Source organism: Pongo abelii, chromosome 13 (assembly GCF_028885655.2).
Source record: "Pongo abelii isolate AG06213 chromosome 13, NHGRI_mPonAbe1-v2.0_pri, whole genome shotgun sequence".
NCBI lineage: Eukaryota > Metazoa > Chordata > Mammalia > Primates > Hominidae > Pongo > Pongo abelii.
This window is the reverse complement of record NC_071998.2, coordinates 89,914,068-89,941,844: the sequence shown is the minus strand read 5'-3', so window position 1 is coordinate 89,941,844 and position 27,777 is coordinate 89,914,068. Positions and strand designations below refer to the sequence as shown.

Here is a 27,777-nt window from a genome sequence, read left to right as displayed (position 1 = left end):
GAGTTTATTAAAGCAGCAAGACCTCCCCATGGGCTGCTCTAACAGCTTATCGAAAAATCACGATAGCTACAAGAAAAAATCTAAAGCTTCATTTTCCCCCATTTTGCATGCCTATAATTCCTGGGCTTGTTGGTCAATATATACCTTACAAATGAGCTTTTACCAGGCCTGGCATTTTGTATCTATTTTGTCCTGCAACTATTTTTCAGTAGAGAAATTCTACCTGTGCAACAAAGATGCAGGCTCAAGGTCACTCAGAATGAACTTCTGTGTGTACCAGATGGGTGGTTTTGACACAGCAAGGCGTGTGAGGAAGAAAAGAAGAAAAGAAGGAAGGGAAGAAGGGAGGGAGGGTGCAGCGAAGGAGGGAGGGAGGGCACTCCATTTGAGGAAAAGGAGACCGCCTGCCCCTGTAAACCCTAGTGAAGGGTGCAGATAGGTACACACTGCTAATCTGCTCCTGACCTCTCCAGGAGAGGCCCAGGGAGGGAGAGTTCTGGAGAGGTCACCAGAGGTGGAAGTGGCTTTCAATTGCTTTTCAACTGGCTTCTGTGGGAAAACAGGAAGAAAGGAATCAAATCAGGGAGCTCTCAAAGATTGAGGTTCTCAGAGCTGGTGAGAGCCCATTGATTTCTGAGGCAGAAGACAACTGTGGGAAGAAATGCCAAACACTGAGACCTCGGCTGATGCAACGGAAGAAGGAACCTTAGGTCTGAGTCCGGAAGTAGGGCCCAGATGTGCCTTGAACATGGCCCAGGACAAGTCACTTCTGCCCTCTGGGTCTCGGTTTCCCCTTGTATGCAGCTGGAGAGCTGGATTGTGTGAGCTGTAAGCATCTTTCCAGAAGTGACCTGTGTCATCCATGATGAAGCTGTCAGGTGCAGAAACTCAAGGAATGGAGGAGGCTGGTTCCCTGGAGGCCACGCCTCTTCTCTCTGCCTTTCTGTAGATGAGGATTTCCCATCCTCATCTATGCTCACTGGTTGAGTTCCTAACAGAAGAAGCCTGCTTGTAGTCATTGACCCAGCCTTACAGGGTCTGTCCACCAGGCTGTCCTGTTTACTCGTCCCAACAACCCTGTGGGCAAATAATAATAACTATGGGCAGCTGAGTGATGTTCTGTGCCAAGCACTATTCTGAGCCCTTTCCATTTTTATAATAATTTTACTTAATTCTCACCATAATCACATGACAAATAGGTATTGTTGTCCCCATTTTACTGATGTCCCCTTGCCCTGCCACACATGAGCAGGTGCACAGAAGGGCTCCTCTACATGCCAGTGACCCCAAGCCTCTGAGCCTGACCTCTACCCTCTATAGCCCCTTTGGCTGGAGGAGCTGAACTTCAGTCTCCGGGCCAGCACCTGCCTGCTTGCATTAGGCCTCTAATTCTTCCTTTAATTCTTCCTGGCTGTCCTTGGCTCTGGTGTCCCTCCTGCCAAAGGGGGATCTTGAGAAATCATTCTCCTGATGCCAGTAGTGAGAGGCCACTCAGGTGGGCTGGGTCTTCAGGAAGAGGATGCATTTCTTCTTACAAGTCTGCTCCTCCCAGGAGAAGGGGTGGCCCACCCAAGGCTCCCCAGGCAGCCTGGACAAGTGTCTGTTCTAGGAAACTGGCCCAATGTTTCTTCCTTCCTCGCCTCCCAGAGGACCCAGGATTATGTCTGCAGACCCAAGCCCTCCACCTGCATCCCAGATCCCAAGGCCTCCCTCCCGGCACTTCCTGCCCTCCCTGGCAGCCCCATCTCTCCTGCTGTACTGATTCCTTCTCATTGTCCACAGCTAAAATGCGGCAGAGAGCGCCCCAACCTGAAGTCAGGAGACTGCAGATAAAATCCAGCTCTGACACTGACTGAATATGTGACTCTAGACAAGGTCAGTCATCTTGCCGAGTCTGTTTCCTTACCTGGGGATTGGAGTTCTGAGGTTATGGTTCAGCACTTTCTCTCCAGTCTGATTTCCTGCTGCTTCTCCTCTTGCCACTTCTGTTCCATCCAGACCCGTCTCCTGTCCACAGATTATATAAGAAATTTATTCAATAAATAGGCTGAGCACACAAGCCCTGATATGAACAAGTCTACAGAACAGTGGGACAGGGAGATGATAAACAGGCAATCACAAGTCAGTGTCCCGAGAACTATGAGGCCCAAAGTGGAGGATGCTGGCTGGGAAACTGAGGAAAGGCATCACACGCAGGCTCAGAATGCCTGTGAACGCTTCCCAGGGAGGAGGCAGCAAGCCAAGAGCTGAGGGCTGGTAGCAATCAGCCTCTGGGCCAGGTGCGGTGGCTCACGCCTATAATCCCAACACTTTGGGAAGCCAAGGCAGGCACATCACTTGAGGCCAGGAGTTCGAGACCAGTCTGGCCAACATGGTGGAACCCCATCTCTACTAAAAATACAAAAAAATTAGCCAGGCATGGTGGCATGCACCTATAATCCCAGCTACTCTGGAGGCTGAGGCACGAGAATCTTTTGAACCCGGGAGGCGAAGATTGCAGTAAGCCAAGATGGCACCCAAGCCTGGGCGATAGAGCAAGACAGTCTCCAAAAAAAAAAAAAAAAAAAAAAGAATCAGCCTCTAAAGAGTGGGGAAGGGGAAGAATAAGAATATTTCAGGCAGAGAGAGCAGCGTATCCCAAGACCCTCAAACAGGAAAAGGTCAGTAGATTAGGGGAAATGTATCTGGTTAATTTGATTGGACAGTATCATGCCCATAGGTATGCATACCCACATGCGTGCATGTGTGTGTCTGTGTGCTCAGCCATGTTGGGGCAGGGGAGGAGAGAGAGGTGAGCCTGGAGAGGTGAGCAGGCACCGACTCCTCACACAGAGCCTGTGGGTCACTCGAGCCTGGGTGTTTTACAGGGAGCGGTGAGGGGCCACTGGAGGGGTTTTAAGCAGGGAAGGGGCATGATCAGGTTTGCATTTTAGAAAGATTCCTCTATCTGCCATAGAAAATAGAAGAAAGAAGGAGAAATTTGATTTTTTTTTTTTTTTAAGAAAAATACTGACAACACCAAGTGACTGTGAAGTTGTGAAGCCACTGGAATTCTTATTTCACAGACACTGGAGGAGTACACATATAATGTGACACTGCCATTTTAAGGAATCTTTAGCAATACCCAGTAGAGTTGAAGATCTGTGTATTTTTGGCCCAGTGTCTTAGTCCATCCAGGCTGCTATCACAGAGTGCCATAAACTGGAGGCTGAAAAGTCCAAAGTCAGGTTGCCAGCAGATTCAGTGTCTAGTGAGGGAACTACTACCTGATTCATAGGTGTTGCCTTCTTGCTATGTCCTCACATGGTGAAACGGGCAAAGGAGCTTTCTTTGGCCTATTTTATAAGGACACTAATCCCATTCACAAGGGCAGAGCTGTCATCACCTAATCACCTTTCAAAGTCCCCACCTTCTAATACCATTACCTTGGGGATTAGGTTTCAACATATGAATTTTGGAGGGACACAAACATTCAGACCATAGCACCCAGCAATTCCATTTCTTGGTTTCCACCCTAGGAAAAAACCACATACACATGTGCCCAAAGAGGTATATGGAAGGATATTCACTGCAGTGCCTTTTTTAATAGTGAAAAAGTAGAAACAAGCTAATCAGGCATCTATAGGGAAACAGGTAAACTGTGATTAATTCATACAATGGGATGCTATACAGCAGTTAAGTGAATTAACTAGATCTCCCCTGATACAGTTTGGAAGTTTATCTCCAAATCTCATGTTGAAATGTGATTCCCAATGCTGGAGGTAGGGCCTGGTGGGAGGTGATTGGATCGTGGGGGCAGATCCCTCATGAATGGTTTAGCACCATCCCCTTGGTGATGAGTGAGTTCTCACTCAGTTCACGTGACATCTGGTTGTTTAAACGTATGTGGCACCTCCTCCCTCGCTCTCTTGCTCCCACTCTGGCCATGTGACATGCTCGCTCCCTGTTACCTTCCACTATGATTGTAAGTTTTCTGAGGCCTCACCAGAAGCAGGTGCCAGCACCATGATTTCTGTACAGCCTGCAGAACCATGAGCCAATTAAACTTCTTCTCTTTTTAAATCACCCACTCTCAGGTTTCCTTTGCAGCAATACAAGAATGGCCTAACACATCCTTGTATCAAGAATAAATCTGAAAAACAATGAGCAGTGGAGAAAGAAAGGCAAGTTGCAAAAGGATATGAACCTTATGTATGTGAGCATTACCAATGAAAATACACAAAATGCCACATGTGCTTTGTGAATATAGCATCAGTAGAAAAAGTAGAAAACCGCGTAGGAATAATGGTCAATCTAACAGAACGTTAGAAAGGGGAGGGAGGGTTAAGGGGTAGAGCAGGAATTCAGCTGAAATTGTTATATTTCTGTAAAAGACAGAACTGAAATGAATATGCAGAAATGTTTATATCTATTGAATCTAAATGATGGTATCTTGGTGGCCCTTGCATTGTTTACTATACTTTTTGATATGATTGAAGTATTTTATCAATTAAAAAAAAATATTGACAATACCAACCCATTGGTGGGGAACAAGACAAGAAGGAGGCAGATATGTTGAAGGTTTAGGCTGTGCCCAGGCAAGGGGTGCTAGTGACTCGGACCAGGATGGGGCCCAGGGGGATATAGAGAAGCGGATGTAAATGAATGATGCTCAGGATGTAGAATGCACACAACTCTGCTTGTATGAAGTCCTTCCTTCCTTCTCCCCTCTAATCTAGGGCACCTAAATGGAGTTCTGCCTTCTCCAGGAGACTTCCCCAGCTATGCCAGTCCATGGAGTTCTCTCTACTCTTCCATCCCATAGCCTTTGCAGTATTGCTCACTCCTGGGGGCACTTTATGCAACAATGCCTGAACTTGTGGTGTTTGTATGTCTCCTCTCCCTAGAAAATCTATAAGATTTTGCAGGGCAAGAACCCTCCCTTATGCTCTTGATGGGTTTCCAGACATGTCTGTGTGACCAGGGCTTTACATCACTGGCCCATGGCCAGTGCTGGAGAATTTCTAGTTGAATGGATGAATAAGCAGATATAAAAATGAGTTCCAGAAAGACTTAAGGAATGCCAAGAAGCAATGTGGCAGCCCTGAATTGAAACCATGCCTTTGCCATTAAAAGTAGTAACCTTGGAAAAGTCACTTTCCCTCTCTGAATCCGTTTCCCCAGCTATAAAATGGGGATAACTCCCATCGTTCAGGATTAATGCTTACAAATATTACACATTGCTTATGTTTGCCTACGTATATTATATATTATGGATCTGCTATCCATAATACTACCCATAATATATCTAAGAGGTCAATCACTTCCTCCCCAATCACACTCATATTTTATAGAACTCTCCGTCTTCTTAGCCCAGAAGCTGTGGTCTTTTGTATCAGGTGACCCTGCTCCTTCTGCTGACAGCTGATTGAACAAGGGGTGGATCTCTGGCACAGGATAGGCCAATCAGATTCTCTCTTCCAAAAATTTGGAATTGAAACACAGAGACCTAGTCAGCTGACATGCATTCATCAAATTTTTGGGCCAGGCATGGTGGCTCATGCCTATAATCCCAGCACCTTGGGAGGCCAAGGCGGGGGTACCACTTGAGGCTAGGAGTTCGAGACCAGCCTGGTCAACATGGTGAAACCCTGTCACTACTAAAAATACAAAAATTAGCCAGACATGGTGGCGCATGCCTGTAATCCCAGCTACTTGGGAGGCTGAGGCATGAGAATCGCTTGAACCTGGGATGCGGAGGTTGCAGTAAACCTAGATTGTGTCACTGCACTCCAGCCTGGGCAACAGAGCACGACTCTGTCTCAAAAAAAAAAACAATTGATGAGCAGCCCCATCTAACCATGCCCTGAAATTGCATAGCTGTATACTTTAGCTGATGTGCTGCAATGCAAGACTCAAGCCTGGGAACTGGGGTGGAAAGAGAACACTGTCTCTCTCTCTCCTGCCACATGTAACAGCCTGCCTTGTGCTGGGGGCCTTTGTGGACAAGCCTTCCCTCTCCTACAAGGCCAAGCCTGATTTGTCCCTGTCTTCTCCATAGCACTTAGCCTAGTACCTGACCCTGAGAAGGTGCTCAGATAATAGGGGTTCAGATGAATCGTGTTAGATTGGCGTGGAAATGAACTAAGACTCATGTGGGAGAGAGAAAGCAAGCTGATGGGTGCAAAAAAAAATCCAAATCATAGGAGGCAAGCTTAAGCAATTAGAGATGTTTAACTTATTGCAGAGAAAGCTTGTGGACAGCAAACAGGAAAAGGGATTTGACATTCTCTGTGTCTAAGAGTTACAGAGATGTGGATTGTGGCTCCATGCCAGGAAAAGCTTTCAGTCAGAACTGCCCAGAGACACATTGGGCTGTCTTATGAGCCTCTCTGTTCTCAGAAGTGTGCAAGAAAGTGAGTACCACTTAGCAGCTACACAGATACCTATAGAGTTGGATGTTCTGCAAAATTCCTTTCAATTGGGAGGGTCTAAGTTTATACATTTATTTATTAGTGCACCCTCAATGAAATTGTTTTAGTAATAATTAGTCAAAGTTTTAGTTTTTAATGAGATCTCTCTGGAACCTTGGCCATGTGTTCTGAAAATCAGACACAGAGTATCCATGGAATAACTATTATGATTTATTTCAGTTTTTACTATGCAGTTTATTAATGTTGGATAAAGTTTTAAGAAAAGTTTTTTTGTCCTAAAAATGATAATGAGGTACCAGTCATTTTCAAAAGAGGAAAAATTGCTAACAAGAAAATGGTGTTGCTTTACTGTTAACCTAGAAGAAGAAAGAAGAAACAAAGTTCCCAGCAGAATGGATGGCATAGGCTCAGCACATGGATGTGTACTGCTCTCCTTCTTTTTACAGCCTCTCCATAGTCATAAAAAGGACAAAAATCAGAACAAAGATCAGGTCAGCTTGCAGAATCCAGTGGAACTTTGTTGTCCGTGTGGTACCAGCTGACTGAAGAGGAATAGACAATTATCTAAAATTGTGTAGGAGTAAGAATTCCCCCTGCTTCATAATAATACCTCCTCTGATCCCCTTCCTATTTACTTTTTCCATCACCATAACAATCCACTCCCTGAATAAGCAGGACCATTCTCAGAAGAAGTAGAAAGAGAAGAGCTGGAGGGGCTTTTGCGGGGCTCCATCCTGCTCCTGTCTTCTTCTTGGGCCTTTGGCACTTGTTGCTTGCCAATTAATCATCTTCAGGGGACCCAGCGACCAACCAGGTATGTAAACCCATGCATCCAACTTCCAGGATCCACACATAAAAGCCAGAGAGAAGCATCCACATGGCAAACAGAAATGACGGGTGATCCTATCACTAGACAAATACTTATAACAGTGATTTTTAACGTTGGTTATGGGAGCTTTTAAAAATCTCAAAGGCTACATATGGAATAATTAAAATTAGAATCTCAGGCATCAACATTTTAACCTTCTCTTTACAAATTGAAGTATACTTTGCATACCTTTGAACACATCTTGATATGTTTTGACAAATGCATTCACCCATGTAACCCACAGCCTATCAAGATGTAGAACATTTCCATCACTTCAGAAAGTTCCTCTTGCCCCTTCTTAATCATCCTCACCCTTAGTCTTCAGAGCTAACGATGCAACCATTGTTCTGATTTTTTTTAACCTTAGATTAGCTTTGCTTGTTCTAGAATTGCATGTAAATAGAATGATACAGTATGAACTCTTGTGTCTGGCTTCTTTTACTTAGCATAATGCTTTACAGAGTCATTCATGGTTTTTATGATATAGATCATTCCTTTTTTATTGCTTAGTTGTATTCCATTGTAAGGATGTACACAATTTATTTATCCAGTTAGAAGTTGGTGGACATTTTCGTTTCTTCCAGTGTGTGGTGACTCTGAGTAAAACCTCTATAAACATTCACATACAAGTCTTCATAAGGAAATACGTCTTTATTTCTCTTGGCTCAATGCCCAGGAGTGAGATTGCTGGGTTATGTGATAGGTGCATGTTTAACTTCACAAGAAACTTCCAAAACTATACCGTTTTACATTCATACCAGCAAAGAATGTGAGTTTCAGTTGCTCCATGTCCTTGACAGCACTTGTTATTGTCATTTTATTATTAAATAAACTATTTTAGAACACTTTTAGATTTACAAAAAAATGACAAAGGTAGTAGCAAGAGTTCTCACATATCCTGCACCTAGATTCAATTATTATTAACATCTTACATTAGTATGGTATATTTGTTACAATTAATGAACTATTATTGGTACATTCTTAACTAAAGCTCATTCTTTATTCAGGTTTCTTTACTTTTTACCTGATGTCCTTTTCGTGTTCAACATTTCACCTATGATGCAACATAATATCTAGTAATTGTGTCTCCTTAGACTCCTCTTGGCTGTGATAGTTTCTCAAACTTTCCTTGTTTTTGATGACCTTAACGATTTTGAGGAGTATTTATCAGGTATTTTGTAGAATGTACCTCAGTTGGATTTTTCTGTTTTTCTCATGATGATACTGGGGTTGTGAGTTACGGGGAGGAAGACCATAGGGGTAGCATGCTATTCTCATCACATCGTACCAAGGGTACATACCATCAACATGATTTATGACTATTGATGATGACCTTGATCACCTAGCTGAGGTACTAAGAAAACAAATCTGTTAATGTGCCCACATATTTGCCTTTTCAACTACTTTGCACTTTTTCTGCACTGTCCAATTTGCTCTTATCCAATCTAGTGAATTTGTTAAAATTTCAGATATTAAAATTTTAGTTCTAGAATTTCTATTTGGTTCTCTTTTTTTTATCAGATGGGGGAATCTCATCAGAAAAATGGAAATGACAAAAATCCACAAACATATTGTGGATTTTTCACAAACTGAGAAATCCACAAACATATTGATAATAGCTATTTTAAAGTCTTTGTCTACTAATTTCATTATCTGTATCATCCCTGAATCTGTTTTTACTGACTGTTCTTTCATCTAGTTGGCGTGACTTTCCCTACAATTTTATATTTCTAGTTATTTTAATTTCTTTGCTGCACATTTTGGCTACCACATTAAGAGTCTGGACTGTGTTCACTTCCTCTAAAGAGTGTTGTAACTTTCTTTCTGGAAGGCAGTTCACTTTTTTCTAAAGATAATAAGACACAGCCTTTCTGAGGTCTCAACTGAATGTCTAGGGTATTCAGTAAGGTGACTCTAATATGGTTAGTCAGAATTCCAACATCTGTCAGCACTGACACTACCAAAATCTCTGTTGAGCTCACAGTCCTCCAGTAGCTATTACTTGCCAGGTCTCTCAGAGTGTCACTCTGTGCATGTACAGTTTCAAACCCAGTGAAAGACTTCAGAGGACCCATGAAAATTTCACCCCAGTATTTTTTAAACTCCCTAAGTGATCCCAATGTATTGTCAAGGTTGAGAACTATTGAATATTAATTCCTGAACTGTAAAGGAACTGGGGGGAAAATGCCCTAGTACCAAAGACAATTCAGAATTCCTCTAGATAGGCTGGTCCTGGATAAAGTCATAACAGATGTTGAAAAAGCAGCACTACACTAAAATAACTCTCACCTGGTGACATAAAGGAATAGAATCTAAGATAAATCTGTGAGACAAGTTTACTTTACCTCTTGTTCTTTAAAATAATTGGCTATAATAACTCACTCCTACCGTATTTGAATGGTCCCCTTTAAGACTTTCCTATCACCTAAACTGAAAAAACTAAAGTGATACCTGGTCAAAAGGAATTCCTGATTCACTAAAACCAGAAGGAAATTAAATCAGCCCTTAATGAATTCTTTTCAGTTGTCAGGTTCCAAGTTCAAGGAAAATAAATAGGAATAAGATGTCCTTCCTTCCCCAAAGTAGTTCCCAATCCAGTTGGAATTCCCAGTTTACATGGAGCTAAATGAAATAGATTTCACACTGTGATAGGTCCATGGTATGACAGAGATGCATTCAAAGTGCTTTTAGGAACACAAGTATGTCTAACTTTGGATCCAAAAGGCCTCACAGAGGAATAGCTCTTTAACTAGGTCCTTTTAAGGGTAGGAAGACTGAGGAAGATGGTGAAGGTAAAGAAGGTAAGGGGTATTCTAGGAATGAGAATATATGCAAGGGCTTTGAGCGGGGAAAATAAGTGGAACATTTGGGGAAATTTGAAATGTTCAGTGTGGAAAAAATGAGGAGTAGAAGATAGTTTACAGAACAATGGAAATAAGATGCCTTCACCCTACTCATCAGGTGAGATGAATCAAATTTAGAGAACAAAAAAGAACTTATAAACAATTATTTGTTCCGGATTTGTAATAAATCACACCTTATTGAGGCTGCAGTGAATTCTTGGCATAAGTTCAACAATGGTGTGTAATAAGTACAAGAGGATTTACATAGACAGTTTCCAGGGAACAGGAGATGTCTAACAATCTAAGTCTAATCTGCAGAATGCCATCTCACTAAAGCATTACATTTTAGCTCAAAACTTTGGATAATGAACTTTCCATGTGGGTTGTGATCCTCCTTATTGTTTTGTATATGCACAAACTGCAAAAAGTCCAAATAATTGTACTGGGAAGAGTAAGGATCAAAGACACTTGGCCAAGCTTGGCCAAATGTGCTTTGGAAATCTCCCCTGCAGCTAGAAAACCTAAGTGTGAGCCCTGCAGCTGCCATTTACTGTCCATTATGCCCATGAGAAAGTCCTTTAATTCCTCTGAGCCCCAGTTCCATGAAATGGGCACATCAGTGCCCACACACCCTGCTCTGTCTCACGAGATTGTCAGGAGACATCAATGAGCTACTTTGTGTGGAGAAACTTTGTAAAGATTAGAGCACAATACTGATGCAAGGGTTATTATTACTAATAATAAACAAGAAGAATGTGTGACAATGACCAGAATTTCCTGTTGAGACAACAATTTCATGAAACTTTTAAGAAAGGTAGGATGTTTTTTCAATTCCACAATGAGAGTTATGCGCCAGTATTGTTTCAACATTCTCCAGGGAATAAAGGGTTTTGTGGTGATAAATAAGAAATGAGCCAGTTTGTCTGAAGGATTCTTTTTCTCTTTAGAATCATTTCAATAGCTTTTTCTGCCTTCCCACGATTTTTCCAGCCAATCTGCCATGACAGATGAGAATTGGGTATAGGCAATATGATGTCTTCTTTTAAAGAATGTATCTTTCCATATGCAAATACTCATAATTCAGGGCTGTGAGTTCCCTCCCCCAACCCCCAGGCAGCCCTCAGGCACAGTCCTGGGGCACAGAAGGACATCTGTCTCATCAATAACCTCAGGAGTTTCTCCCACTTACCTAGAAAAGAGGAAAATGCATTCTTGAAACCAAACCATTCTCTGGAATCCCTTTATTCCTCTCTATCAGCTTAGGACAAGAGGCTTTCGTGTAGATACCAGCTGGCATCTGTAAATTTGTCAAATGAATGTGGGCAAGACCCTCTGGAGGAGGCCCACTGCCCTTTAGAAATGTAACACAAGGATTCTTGTTGGACTGAGGGCTGCTCGTGATTTTGATGACCTTTGGACTGTCAGTTTCATCTCATGTCATCAGATAAAGCAGCAGCCAACTGCCCTTCCTCATATCCTGCCACTAAGAGTTCTGATCCTCGATGGTGATCCAAAGCCTTCTTCTCCTAAATTTGTACTGAAATAACCAAACTACTGTAATAACGGGAAAAAGCTGCATTGTCATTGAAAACTTGGAAAGGGTTCCCTCTTTTGCCAGAATTTTACAGCATTTCTTGTGTGTGTGTGTGTGTGTGTGTGTGTGTGTGTGACAGAGTCTCACTCTTGCCCAGGCTGGAGTGCAGTGGCGTGATCTCAGCTCACTGCAACCTCTGCCTCTTGGGTTCAACCGATTCTCCTGCCTCAGCCACCCAAGTAACTGGGATTACAGGTGCCCACCACCACGCCCGGCTAACTTTTTGTATTTGTCCAGGCTGGTCTCAAACTCCTGAGCTCAGAAAATCTACCAGCCTCAGCCTCCCAAAAGGCTGAGATTATAGGCATGAGCTACCACGCCCAGCCAGGAATTTTAGAACATTTCTCAAATTTCAGTGTGCACATGAATTACCTGGGAATCTTGTTAAAATGCAGATTCAGTAGGTCTGGGGTGGGGGTCCAAAAATTTTCATTTCTAACAAACTCTCAGGTAATACCGCTGGTCGCTGGATCACACTTTGGAGAGCAAGAAATCAGAAGACAAACTTGAGCAATTTCCCCAGACTCAGAAGAAATTATTAAGGAGACAAAAATGATGAAAGGAAGGTTGAGGAGAGAGCCAAGAGCTATAATGGAGCATCTATGTAAGGAAGTGAACAGAAGAGATACAGAAAGAAAGATTGGGGTTGTATGTATGTTTTAACTTTAGAAAAACCTTAGTATAATTCATTATCTCAATATAGCAAAGCAGAAATGCCATGTAATTATTTTGATAGATGACAAAAAAAATCTGAGAAAATTTAACATTTCATTATCATCATCATTGATGATGCATTTTCTTAAAGTGACAAATGTACTCCATGTAAAACCAAATCCAGCAAGAAGCTTACTGGCGAAATACCAGCAGCAGTCCTGTTTGCATCAGTAACCAAAAGAATGTCCACTGTTATCAGTGTTATTAACACCATCCTGCAAATTCTAATTCAGACAAGCAAATATAAAAATGAAATTGGGGTGATTTAGTTGGGATTACGTTCAGCTTCATGTAATCATGGCTTAAACAAAATAGAAGTGTCTTCCACTCTCGCCTAAGTTAGAGGGAGCTTTTGTAGCTCAAGGACACCAAAGACCCAGGCCTTTGTGGTTCTCTTTTCAATCATCTCAGAGGTGGCTCTTGTCCTCGAGATCCAAGGTGGCAGTTAGAGCTGGTCTAAGGATGGTGTAGCTGTCATAAACATTTGGTGTCTCAGGCCTCATGAATATGTAGTGTTTCCTTGGTCCTCCCATCCCGTCTTGTCTCTGTTCAGCCCACATAGGCTCGGCCAACTTTATCTATCACATGTTACACAGCTACTGGCTTCTAATTTTTTAGAAAATTTTTAGAAAATTAGCAAAATTCTGTTTGCTAAGACAGAATTTAAAATTCTTAAATAATGCAGCAATGCACGTTACACAAAAGAAGTATATTACATTAACAAAACTAAGCTAGAATAATAAACACACGGCAATGACTAGGGATTTTTAATATGAGTGATAATATGAACTTATCTTAACAAATATTAAATTATATCATAAAGGGGCAAGAAATTTAGCAGTATGTTAGCAGCTGAAGGAAAGACAGACCAATGCAGGAAAGAAAGTGCATCAGTAGTCTCAACTATATGTCAAAAGTAGGATATGGTAATGCTGTTGTTTCCAAGTCAATGAGGAAAAAATGTGGGGCAGTGCAACTTGCTAACTATATGAGAAAAAATAAAAGTAGATACCTACCTCACACCACTCACACATTCCAGAAGAATTAAAGCTGTAAACATAAAAAGGAAACCATGAAAGTATGTTTTAAATACACACACAGGAAAATATGTACATGTATTTAAATAACATTGGGCAGGGAAAAGACTTTTAAACCTGCCAGCAAAGATGGAACAAAAAAATGAAAATATTAAAGATTTTATTCTTAATTTTAAAGGTCTGCATCATTATTAAAAGGCCAAAATTGAACTGGACTAATGAAGAAGAGAGGACCTGGAACAGACCTAGCTAGACTAGCCCAGCCCTCTATCCGTTCTACTAAGTAGAGGCTGGTAGATCACACCAAGCTCACATGTATGCTGTTGGAAGGTTGATAGGCACATATAATTTTTTTCTAGTTTCCATGGCTTTATGGGTAAATATGCTCTAGAAAAGAATGATCAATTCTGTTGCTTCTGCTTCTAAGTCAGTGGAATGAAGAGCTATGTCCAAGGACACTCCAACCAGTTCTTGAAAGAGACTGCTACTGTGTCCACCTATCATGCATAGACCCAGTCATAAGCACAAGATCTGTAGTCAACTGGTTCTTTGGGCTTAAACCATAGGCTAATTTCTTTTTTGTTGTTTTTTGTTTGTTTGGTTGGTTGGTTTTTTTTTTTATATATATATACTTTAGGTCCTGGGATACATGTGCAGAACATGCAGGTTTGTTATATAGGTGCCATGCTACCTGCCATGGTGGTTTGCTGCACCTATCAACCCATCATCTACATTAGGTATTTCTCCTAATGCTATCCCTTCCCTAGCCCCTCAGCCCCCGACAGGCCCCAGTGTGTGATGTTCCCCTCCGTGTGTCCATGTGTTCTCATTGTTCAACTCCCACTTATGAGTGAGAACGTGCAGTGTTTGGTTTTCAGTTCTTGTGTTAGTTTGCTGAAAATGATGGTTTCCAGCTTCATCCATGTCCCTGCAAAGGACATGAACTCATCCTTTTTTATGGCTGCATAGTATTCCATGGTGTATATGTGCCACATTTTCTTTATCCAGTCTATCATGGATGGGCATTTGGGTTGGTTCCAAGTCTTTGCTATTGTGAACAGTGCCACAATAAACATACGTGTGCATGTGTCTTTATAGTAAAATGATTTATAATCCTTTGGATATATACCCAGTAATGGGATTGCTGGGTCAAATGGTATTTCTCATTCTAGATCATTGAGGAATCGCCACACTGTCTTCCACAATGGTTGAACTAATTTACACTCCCACCAACAGTGTAAAAGTGTTCCTATTTCTCCACATCCACTCCAGCATCTGTTGTTTCAACCATAAGCTGATATCTTTGTGTTTTTTTTGAGACTGAGTCTCGCTCTGTCACCCAGTCTGGAGTGCAGTGGCACAATCTCGGCTCCATGCCACCTCTGCCTCCCGGGTTCATGCCATTCTCCTGCCTCAGCCTCCCAAGTAGTTGGGACTACAGGCGCCTGCCACTATGCCCAGCTAATTTTTTGTATTTTTAGTAGAGATGGGATTTCACCGTGTTAGCCAGGATGGTCTCGATCTCCTGACCTCGTGATCCACCTGCCTTGGCCTCCCAAAGTGCTGGGATTACAGGCGTGAGCCACCGTGCCCAGCCCGGCTGATTTCTTTTTCAGCACTTACTACTGAGCCATTGCCATGAATGATGCATCAGCCCACCTGAATAGAGAAGTCCCCGCAAATGGTGTGTAGCTTAGAATCCACTGGATTGGTCTCCCCAAGCATCACTCGGCCTGTCTTCACCGCATTCAGCCCCTCCCAGACCATGGCCAAGACAGGCCCTGAGTTCCTGTGTTTCACCAGTCTTGGGAAGAATGGGCAGTCTTTCCAGTGAATGTAGTGCTTCTTCAGATGTTCTCAAAGGCCCAGAGGAACTTCATGGCCACGAGGTAGAATCTCTTCTGCTCAAAGCACTTCATGATCTTGCCAGCCAGGCCATGCTGCACACTGTCTGGCTTGATGGCGATGAAGGTGCACTCAGGTTGGCCATGGTCTAGGAAGCTAGTTGGGCCAGGTGGCAGCTGCACTGTGCTGCAGGAGCCTGTAATTTTTAATTCTTCAGAAAAATATATAGTCAGCACAAATGAACCTTAAAAGCATTATGCAAAATGAAAGAAGCCAGACCCAGGAGGCTACATGTTGTATGATTCCATTTATATGAAAAGTCCAGAATAAGCAAATCCACAGAGACAAAAGTGGTTTCCAAGGGCACGGGGGAGAGGAGAGTAGGAAGTGACTGCTAACATACACAAGGTATATATATATAAATATATATAAATATATATATATATTTTTTTGAGACAGAGTCTTGCTCTGTCGCCAAGGCTGGAGTGCAGTGGCGCAATCTCGGCTCACTGCAACCTCTGCCTCCCGGGTTCAACTGATTCTCCTGCCTCAGCCTCCTGAGCAGCTGGGATTACAGGTGTGTACCACCACACCCAGCTTTTGTGTGTGTGTGTGTGTGTGTGTGTGTATTTTTAGCAGACAGGGTTTCACCATATTGGCCAGGCTGGTCTCAAACTCCTGACCTCGTGATCCACCCACCTCGGCCTCCCAAAGTGCTGGGCTTACAGGCATGAGCCACCGCCCCTGGCCTCAAGATATCTTTTGGAGTGATGAGACTATTCAGGAATTAGACAGCAGAGATGATTGCAGAACTTCGGGAATATACTAAATTCCCGAAATGGAATTAGATACTCGAAAAGGGCAAATTTTACAGTGTGTGAATTATCTCTCAATTTTTTTCAAAAAAGTATGTGCTGCAAGTCACTTCTGAGAGTGGGTTTCAATTCTTCTCAACTGACCCTGCTGTTGTCTCTATAAAATAGTGAGTCAAAAGAACATCCTTCAGGTTCTCAAAGCACAGTACCTGAGCAAGACTCAAGCAAGGAATCTTTATGTCCTGATGGCCAGGGTGGGCAGGCCAGGAATGCCCTTCCCCCCAATAGGATGCAGGTCCCAGACAGCAGACAGGGTCTCTCCCATTTGCATGAACTGCCCTGTACACCCACCACCCAGGTTAGGTCTAGCCATGCATCCTCCAAACAACTCAAAAATGTCTGCTTTTAGTTTGCAATTTTGAGCAAATATGTGCTGAATCTCCAGTGGGTGGATTTGATCGTCTGTGGTTTCAGAGCATTTCTGAGCTTTTGGTTCCTAAACCATGAGCTTGACCTCATGAGGACTGGGATCCTCTCCCAGAACTCCCTCCATATCACTTTCCAGCAATTTGTTTCAGTTGACCTTTCGTTTATCTGATATCATAGAAGTGACAGACAGGGCATATCACAGCCGGAAGGAACTTACAGATTGATCAGTCCAACCTCCCCAACTCCAGCCTCTTATGATCCCCATTTAATGGATGAGGTTCAGAGAGAGGAAAGAGCCTTCCTACATCACCCAACAAATAAGTGAGGAAACTAAAATTAAATTTCTGTGTCCCAGTCCCTAAAGCACATGTGGTTTTTACATTCAATTATTTCTGTTGCAATATTGGCCTTAATACTGGCTTCCATTTCCAATTAAATAATCTCTACACTGTGAACACCAAATGGACTAGCACAAGACCAGCACCAAGGCAAGGGTCTTAACCCTTTCAGGATGCTCCTGACAATATTACAGTTGGAAAGCCATGCTCAGGACAGACCCCTTGGGCAGGCACTTTCTTCAACTTACCTATGATTAAGTAAACTTAGCCTTGTTCACAACAGCAGATGGAATTACTAGAAGGAACCCAACTATTTGCAGAGCAAATTCTGTGGTCTCATAGAATATTATGCTGGAAAGGAAGCATCTCTCCTCACTATCAGTGCAGCAATTTATTCTATGATGTGAGATGTGCTTTCATTCATTCATTCAATCAACAAATACTTCCTAAACATCTACAATGTGCCTGGCCCTGTGCTGGACACTGGGACATGGAAATAAGTGAAGCATAAAACTTGCCTTCAAAGAGCTTCCAGCCTATTGGGAGATGTTCCTCTAATGACCAGCCCTAGCTGAGGGGAAGATGAGAGGCAGAAAGTTTATACAAAGCATGATGGAGACACAGGAGAGTCCATGATTCCGGTTTGGGGGTCAGGGAAGGCTTCACGGTGTTGATGACACACCATAAGCTAGATCTTGAATGTTTTCAGTGGCTGAGGAAAAGGGAAAGCTTTTTAGAGAAAAAGAACAACAGCACAAAACATGAAAGTGCATGGCACATTTGGAAAGAAGAGGAGACCAGGGTTTCTGGAACAAGGTGCCTGGAGCTATGCTACCTTGGTCTGTTCCCATTTGCATCTCCATCAATAAAATATGGGTTTTTTGGGGATGAGGCCAGGGACTGTGCATTATCCCCTTTGGAATTTACAGCGTCTGGCACAGTGCCCAGCACCTAGTCAGAGCTCAGCAAATTTTCTCTAAGTGAATGAATTTTCTCTAAGAGTTAACATGTACTAAGCACTGAGTACAGCCGGCCCTCCATATTGCAGGTTCTGCATCTGTGAATTCAACCAACTGTGGATTGAAAATATTATTCAGGAGGAAAAATGGATGGTGTCTTCTGTACTGAACATGTACAGACTCTTTTCCTTGTCATTATTTCCTATACAATACAGTATAACAACTATTTACATAGCATTTACATTGTGTTTGCTATTATAAGCAATCTAGAGATGATTTAAAGTATCTGGGGGATGTGCACATGTTCTATGCAAATATTATACCATTTTATATCAGGGACTTAAGCATCCTCAAATTTTGGTATCCTTGGAGGGGTCCTGGAACCAATGCCCCATGGATACTGAGGGACAAAGGTATATAGCAGACACTGTACTGAGTGCTTCACACATATCAAATAATGTAAAGCTCACATACATCTTATGAATTTGGTATTATTAGTAATATTAATATTATGCCCCTTTAACAGATGAGATGGCAAAGACAGACAGGTATAAAATAATTTGTCCAAAATCATACAACTAGGAAGAAGCCAGTCTGGTCTTTAAGGCCAGATCTCTGCCGGGCTGTGAATGTACTCCCCTCCGTGTGCTGAATTTCTACCTTCCTACTATTCCGTAAGCTTCCTGGTGGCAGGGACAACATCTGTTTCTAGTCCCTGGAGTTCGCTCTCATAAACACTTCTCTGTCACTGTAGTAGAGATGAACAATGGGAGAGGGGCAGCAGGGGGCCAGATGGTGAAGGGTCTTGACCACCAGCCTCAGGATTCTGAACTCAGTCTTAGAGATGACAGAACCTTTAGCAAAAGCCACGAAATCTCTCAAGAGGTATGTGCCCAGCGTCTTTTCAATCTTAGCACAGAAAGGAGCCTCTCAGTGGACTTTGAAGCTAGGACAGACTTGCTGGGAAGGGGAAAGTTGTAACCCAAAGGTCCCTGTGCTCTGCGTCAAGGTGGACATAGCCAGATATCAGGGAAGTGGTGAGTAGGGCAAAAGCCCCAGTGGGTTAAGGCTTTCTCTGTGTGATAGTCTCAGACATCCGGCTCTTTTCTATGCTCTAAATTTGGAACAACTAGATAGCCACTTCCTCCTAATCAAGATAAGCCCAGGGCCGAGGATCCATGCAATTGTACTAGGTCATTTAATTGCCTTCCTCTTGGAAACCTTGAGCCAATCATAGGGAAATTCTCTGACCAAGGCAAAGAATAAAGGTCAATGCCTTGTCGCATCCTGATGCCTTTTACAGACCCTGGAGCCACAGGAGAAATCAATTCCAGTCAAAGGAGTTGTGAAACTTTTTTTTTTAAAGTGAGCCAGTATTTTAAGATTTTCCAAGTCATGGAAAAATATACACTAAGAACATGAAAACAACACAAAGTGTCTCATGAAATCTAGTCCTCATTGTTGTCCAAACAAAGCCAGGCCAATTTAATAAGGAGGCATGTTCTTTAACCCACCATAAAATGATCTATTATGAAGTATTAGTAGGAAAAATACTATTACAAGTTATTCCTATTTTTCCTGGCTGCTCACAATTTTGTTATAAACTATGCTTTCCTTTTCAAAGCTTTTTTTTTCTGACTACAAAAGCAACACATATTCATTGTGGGCATTTTGGCAAATAAAGAGAACAAGAAATAAGTAAAATCACTGCAACCTACTATTAACAAGTGTGGTTTGGGTTTTTTTTTCCAAAAAATTAAGATTATACTGTATATAGAGTTTTAAATTGTTTTCACTTAGTATTTATCAGTAGCATAATCCTATATGCCCAATATTCTTTGAATATGTTATTTTTATCAATTATATCAGATTTCTTAGTGTGGATGTGCCGTAATTAAGCTAGTCACCATCCTGTGGACACTTAGGTTGATTCCAGTTTTATGAGTGTATAAATGAATGTGAGGAATGTCCTTATACAAATATCTTTGTCCTAATTTTTAAGAGTTTCCTTAGGAAGTGGAATTACTAAACAATGGGATATGAAAACTTAAGCTTCATGATGTATTGTCAAATTGTCTTACATTCATTCAACAAATTTTAATTGAGTGCCCAAGTGCCAGGCATGGTTCTGGGCACTGGAGATCCAGGGGTGAACACAGAGACAAACTCTCTGCCCCAAAGGGCCATATTCAAATGGTGGCACTAACTTATTTTCCTACCAGCTGTGTATCAGAATGGCTGCGTTCTGATCTCCTCACCAGCATGATGACCTTTTAACAACAATAAATCTTGGGCTGGGAGCAGTGACTCACTCCAACAACTCAGGAGGCTGAGGCAGGAGCATCACTTGAAGCCAGGTGATAATGGTTTGGCTCTGTGTCCCCCACCAAATCTCATCTCGACTTGTAATCCTTACATGTCAGAGGAGGGGCCTGGTGGGAGATGATTGGATCATGGGGGCAGTTTCCCCCATGATGTTCTCATGAGAGTGAGTGAGTTCTCATGAGAAATGATGGTTTTAAAGTGCGTCACCTCCCCCACTTGCTCTCTCTCTGTCTCTCTCTCCTGCCACTATGTAAAATATACCTTGCTTTCCCTTCACCTTCTGCCATGATTGTAAGTTTCCTGAGGACTCCCTAGCCATGCAGAACTGTGAGTCAATTAAAACTCTTCTCTTTATAAATTACTCACCCTCAGGTAGTTATTTACAGCAGTGTGAAAGTGTGAAAACAGACTAATATGCCAGGAGTCCAAGACCAGCCTGGGAAACATAGCTAGACCCTGTCTCAAAAAAAAAAAAAAAAAAAAAATTAGCTGGGCATGGTTGTATACACCTGTAGTCCCAGCTATGGGAAAATAAAGAGAAAGAGAAATAAAGGCACTGCAAACACCATGTCAGATATTGGTTATGAGATGCTTCTGGAGCTCCAGGGAATGTGGCCTCCCTGGTAAGGTGGCTCCCAGAGGAGACAGCTGTGAGCACCAGCAACAGACACTGCCACAGCTGGTGATAGAGAAGTCAGGCAGAGGGGACCCTGGCAGGGCATGTGTATCTTACCACATGTCAGAGGGACTGGAAGCCCAGAGGGGTAGGAGGAGCATGGGGTGGGACTGGGAGGGCAGTTCTGCAGTTAGCAGAGGTGTATGCGGCTTCGGCGTGGAAAATGGATGGGGGAGAGGGTAGAGATAAACCGCAGGGGTCCAGGAAAGATCAAGTAATTTTAGGGTATGGCAAACACACAACCCCTTACTTTGGCAAGTCACCGTGACCATTCTTAGCAGATCAGAAGGTCTGAGAAATTCTACAGTATGAAAACTCGTCTAACCTTGTTCAAATCCACATTTCCCAGGAAATAACAGAGGAAGAGAAGAACAGAAAGGGCATCATGACAGTCTAAAGAATTAACTCCAGGTAAGAGAAAAAGGCCTGGACTCTGCTGGTCCAGACTTGCGAAGAAGTGGGAGTATTGAAAACATATTCAGGAATTTAAAACGACAGGGCTTAATTGAAGACTGGATATGAAACTGGAGCAAGGGAATGTCAAGGACGACTCTGGAGTTTCTAATTTGAGCATCTGCATAGTGACGCATTATTCTTGGAGAAGGATTGAGTCTGAGGTCAAATGGGAGGTAGAGGGGAGAAAACTCCAGCAAAATGTGGAACAGTGGAAAAAGGCCTGGGCTAAAGACTTGGGTTCTCAATCCAGTGCTAACAACAAGTGATTGTACAAGCCTGAGCAGGTCCCTTCCACCCGCTGAACCTCGGCTTCCTCACCTGAAAAATGAAGATGATAAGTCATATTCTAACGAGCACACATTGTTGTCATTTTGATCAAATAAAATAATATAAATGAAAGTGTGTCCTAAAGTGTAGAATGCAACCAAAATACAAGAGGATTATTATGATTATTGCCAGCAGTCCTTTGAGGACACTTAATTTATGACTCCCCAAGGAATCAAGTCAGAGCATAACATGAGGTCAACACACCTAGGGACATAAATGTCAGAAGTGGCTTGTTATAAAACTAATTGCTGTTTCATGGATTCACTTATAATGATCCCAGCAACATTTTTCCAGGCAGAACAATTTTTTTTCTCTGTCATCAGGTCTCTCCCTCTTCCCACCCATAATCAATCAGGGCTTTCAACTAGGGTCACCCTACCCTATCAAAACCTGCTCTCAAGGAATTATCCATTGACTGGCACTAAAGAAAAAGTGCCAGTAAAGCTTGAAATGCTTCCTTCCTAGGGTTGCTTGCCACTCTTCAACCAAGGATCAAATCCTCTGCCAAAGGAGAGGATGTCTCATGGGGTATTGGGGACACGAGAATCACACTCAAAGTGGTACTGAAAGGAGGGTGTCTCATGGGGCGTTGGGAGCACGAGGATCATACTCAAAGAGGTGCTGAAAGGAGGGTGTCTCATGGGCAGTTGGGGGCACAAGGACACACTCAAAGAGGTATTGAAAGGAGGGTGTCTCATGGGGTGTTGGGGGCATGGGGGGCACACACTCAAAGAAGTCCTGAGAGTGAAACGAGCCAGTCACACAAGAATAAACATCAGATGATTCCACTTACAGGAGGTCTCTAGAGAAGTCAGATTCATAGAGTCAGAAATTAGAATGGTGATTTCCAGGGCCTTGGAGGAAGGAATGGGAAGCTGTTGTTTCGTGGGTACAGAGTTTCAGTTTTGCAAGATAAAAAGGTTTCTGGAAAATTCTGGATGGTGGTAATGGTTGCACAACAAACAGCATGTGTGTACTTAACACACTGAAGTATACACTTAAAATAATCAAGATGGTAAATTTTATACATGTTTTAGTAGAATTAATCATGATGATGATGATGATGATGATGATGATGTTAAATAGTATCAAAGAAGTTCAGATTCAGGGTGCTTGTCTTGGTGCTCTGGAAACCACCCCACAGAGGGAGCCTGCTATACACACACATGTGCTCACTTGTACACACACACTTGCACATGTACACACACACACAGCCCTGCCCAACCTTCTTCTGTCAGCTAGGCAAGGAGAGCTGAGCCCAGTTATTTGGGCCAGTTTAGGGTTCACTCTGGAGCTTTTAATAGTCAAAGAAATCTTTGTTCTCACTGTGCAACCATTTCTCATCCCAGTTAGCTCTTACATAAGACATATTTTGGATCTGATATATTGGGGAGAAAAAAAATTACCCATTTTACTCATTTTGAATAAACTAAAAATAACTATCTTTCCCATTTCCTGGAGTCAATAACGACTGTTTAGAAAGGACAGGGGAAAGAAAGACATGGAATATGGGAAAAGAGCCATGGGCTGAGCATACAGGAGCCTGCTTCAAAACCTGTCTTTCCCCTTCATCTGCTGTGTGACCTTGGGCACATCCCTGACCCTCTCTGGGCCTCAGGCACCTCGTCTATGGAATGAGAAGGCTGTGTTGGAAACCTCTGGCCTTTGAGGTCCCTCCAATTCTCATAGTCTAGTTTTTGGTGAGAAGTAGGACTAGGGGTTGAGGCATCTTATTTTGCTGGCTATCTAGTAGATGAATCATTTTTATTATTCCAAAAATTTTCCAAATGAATTTTGACGTGATCCTTCTTGGTAAGAAACAGCTAATGACATCTCTCCTCCCATTCCTCGTCTAGTGTCTAGAAATAGTCTCTGTGAGTAATTTCTACTCACGATTCCCACTTCCTTGACTCCTGCTCCCTCCTCTGCAGTCTGGTTTCCGACTCCCCAGTCCTTTAAAACTGTTCTTGTCAAGGTCACCATAACCTCCTGTGACTGAGTCCAATAGACATACCTCAGTCCTTTTCTTCCTTGGCCTCTCAGGAACATTTCAACACAGGTGACCACCTTCTCTTTCTTGAGACACTCTCCTCTGTGGGGCTGAGAGGGAAAATAGCCCGCCCTCCTGGAGTCCCCAGGGTCACCACTAGGATTTGAGTGCCCACCATGTTAGTGCCAAAGTCTGTATCTAGTACAACATGATTTGCGGCCACTTGCCTTCCTGTTGTGCTCACATTGCCACCAAATTCTAGATTCACTGGGTGATTCATTTCTTCAGTCATTCAACAATGATTTGTCCAGAGCCAACTATTTCCCAGGCGCTATGTGAGGCAATGGGAATACGGTAAGGCCAGCATGGCCTCTGCCCTCCTGGCATTTATAATCCATTGCAAGAGCCAGGCATCAAATGGGAGAGGACGAGATCCGTGTATAACTACAAATATGATGAGTTCTCCGAAGAAAAACACACGGGGCTCTGAAAGATGAGATGGGGGACAGACAAGGCATCAGGATGGAGAGTGACAGGACACCAAGATCTGAAAGAGGGGAGGCAGCCAGCAGGAGCAGTGGGTGGGGAGGGCGGGAGTGCAGCAGGCACAGGGGACTGCCAGCACCTTGAACGGGGGACCTGGATGGCTCAACATCATCACACACCAATAGCACCCTGAATTTCCGAGATGGAGGGTTTGGGAGACGCACGTGAAGATGCTGGAGGAGCTAAACCCCCACCCCGCCCTCCCACCCTCACCCATTGGGGCTGCTTCTTGTCACCCTTGGACAATGCAAGCTCCAGAAGAGGCTGTGGTTTGGACTGCTGAAGGGTCTGAAAGGGGTCGGGGTGAGTGAGAGGACACAGTAAGGTGGGGTGCAAGAAGAGGACAACCCAACGAGTCATCCAGTTATGCTTTAGGAAAAACAGTCCACTGATCTGTGGAGACTGGGGGCAAGGGGTGGGAGGAAGGGTAAATCATGGATGCCTCTTCTTTTGTTAAAAAAATTATTTTTTTTTGAGATGCAGTCTTGCTCCGTTGCCCAGGCTGGAGTGCAGTGTCATGATCTTGGTTCACTGCAACCTTCGCCTCTCGAGTTCAAGCAATTCTCCCGCCTCAGCCTCCCAAGTAGCTGAGATTACAGGTGCATGCCACCACACCCGACTAATTTTTGTATTTTTAGTAGAGATGGGGTTTCACCATGTTAGCCAGGCTGGTCTCAAACTCCCGACCTCAGGTGATCCACCCGCCTCGGTCTCCCATATGTTTTGTTTTACTTATTTATTTTGTTAACTTATTTTAGGGTCGGGGTATATGTGCAGGTTTGTTATATAGGTAAATTGAGTGTCACAGGGGGTTGCTGTGCAGGTTATTTTGTCACCGAGACAATGAGCATAGTACCCAACTCACCCTCCTCCCATCCACTACCTTCAAGTAGGCTCCTGTGCCTGTTGTTCCCCTCCTTGGGGCCACGTGTCCTTGATGTTTAGCTCCCACTTACAAGTGAGAGCATGTGGTATTTGCTCTACTGTTCCTGCTTTAGTTTTCTTAGGATAGTGGAGGGCCAATTCTTTTGTGCTGACCTTGCTTGGTTCCAACAGGCATAGAATTATAAATATTTTGCCAAGAGGGAGAAAACAAAATGCTTTTCCTCAGCACTGTTGTCGAGAGTGGGCTTTCCTGGCCTCATCACTAAGCCCTCGAGGCCCTTCAAGATGACCTGATCCCATGTCCTCCATGCACAGATGAGGACAGAACACCGCAGCTGGGGAGGTTCAGGACCTCCCCAGGGCCACGCAGCTGCCAACTGGCCCAGGCAGAACGCAAGTCTGCATGACTCCAAAGTCCACAGCTGTTCACACATCACCTTAGATGCCACCTGGGCCAGCCTGCTCTGTTTTACAGATGAAGAAACTGAGCCTCAAAAGAGGGAACCACCTTCCCCAGGAACAGACCTCCATCCCTGGAGGCTCAGCTCTGCTCCTTCTGCTCCACGCCGCCTCCTTGTGGGTGGCAGAAGAGAAAGTGTCCCCTAAATAAATGCCATGAGCATGCAGCTGTGAACAAAACAATGTCCCCGGGCTGGGAGTCCAACGTCCCAAGGCCATGTGAGGAAAGAGGTTGTTGCCTTTCCGAGGAGGGGGCAGCTGCTGTGGAGCTGGAGCATTGCTCGGCCTCCAGCCTCTCCCAGGAACATAAAACTCAAGAACGAAGGAACGTTGGGCAGGAGCCCATGGGAATGAGGCCCACATTCCCCTCTCCAGGGGCTGCCTTGGCCGCTGATTATGCTCCCAACAAAATCCTTGCTGAACATCTGTATTGTGCAGGGAACTGGTGCCTGGCCTCCCCTGCCATAAGGGGCTCGGCACAAGACCCCAATTCTGGGGCTGTCACCTCTGACCCCACAGAGATCTTGACTCTCAGCAGCCATATTCTGACCCTGAAAATCTGGAGTGAGTTAGGGAGAATTTAGACAGATGTTGCTCCTTCCAGTTTCCTGTGGAAATTAAGTGAAACCAGGAGGCATCTCATTCAGGGGAAAAGATGAGAGATGTGAGGAAAACAGAGGAAATAAATACATGAGGTGTTTGTTTGCAAAGCAGTTGTTTCTTCCATGCTCAGCGCTCCTCAGAAGGGAGTTGACTTCTGGCAGGGCACTTTGCCGCAAAGCAAGTCACTGATCAGCTGTCTTCCACCCCTCGCTCCCACCAAAAAGAGCCCACAGCTCGTCACACTCAATGCTCCTGCACACTTCTAGTACTTTGCACAAGCTATTTCCTCTGCTTGGAATGCTGTTCCCTCCCTTCTCTTTCTGGAGAACCTCTACGCAGCCCACATGGATCAACTCAAGACGTAATCCTCCGACTCCCTCCCTCCCACCTTCCCAAGCAAAAGAGGTGGCTGCTTCTCCGAGTCCACCCATCACCCTATAAACCCCTCCATGGTGATCTTGTCACATGGACTTGACAGAGGGCATGTAGACATGCCCTCTGTCTCCCTTGCTAGTCTACAGCAGATAGTGTGTCCTAATCATCTCTGTATCCACAGTGCCTGGCAGAAAGCCTGGTACAGAAAATGAACTCAATAAGCATTCAAGGATCAGATAGAAGGAGAGGGGAGAAATGGCAGGCGGGAAGGAAAGAAGCAGAAGTAAAGAAAAAAAAATATTGGCTTATTTAGAGTATTTGCAAGTCCCTCTCTTCTTCCCTATTGATTTGAGCCTGTATCTGCCTCTTCTAAATAAAATGCCTCAAAAAAACTCATTGATTAGGCTGTGACAAGGCTCAGCTGAGCAACACATGTAACACGGCTTATGCAGAATAGGAGTTCATCTCTCACTCACATGAAAGTCCTTATGGCCGGGCACAATGGCTCATGCCTGAAATCCCAGCACTTTGGGAGGCCAAGGTGGGCGGATCATGAGGTCAGGAGTTTGACAACAGACTGACCAACACAGTGAAACCTCGTCTCTACCAAAAATACAAAAGTTAGCTGGGCATGGTGATGCGTGCCTGTAATCCCAGCTACTCTGGAGGCTGAGGCAGGAGAATTGCTTGAATTCGGGAGATGGAGGTTCCAGTGAGCCGAGATTGCGCCACTGCACTCCAGCCTGGGTGACACAAACAGACTCCGTCTCAAAAAGAAAAAAAAGAAAGAAAGTCTTTCTGAGGAGGCTGAGGCAGCTCTTTGAAGTCATCAGGGGTCCAGGCTGCTTCTGTCTTATTGCTCTGCCATCCCAAGGGGCTGTACTCATCCAGGTGTCCCAGATAGCAGCCCACACATCTACGCTCCACCCACGGAGCAGGTAACGAAAGAGGACACACTCCTCTCTTCAAAGGCACAACTGGAAATTGAGTACAAGAGTCCCTCTTATCTGTGGGGGATGCGTTCCAAGACCCCCAGTGAATGCCTGAAACTGCAGATAGTACCAAACTTTATATACACTATGTTTTTCCTATACATACATACCTATGATAAAGTTTAATTTATAAATGAGGCACCGTGAAAGACTAGCAATGTAACTATAAAATAGAACAATTATAATAATACACAGTTATAAAAAAATACGTGAATGTGACTTCTCTCTCTCTCTCTCTCCCTCTCTCTCTCTCTCTCCAAATCACCCACCGTTCTGGACCTTGGGTAA

General features: G+C 43.7%; 1 pseudogene; it reads right to left on the bottom strand.

Moving 5' to 3' along the window:
• Positions 1 to 13,969: 13,969 nt before the first annotated feature.
• On the bottom strand, positions 13,970 to 24,535 carry LOC100457112 (nucleoside diphosphate kinase B-like; annotated as a pseudogene).
• Between the last annotated feature and the right edge of the window lie 3,242 nt (positions 24,536 to 27,777).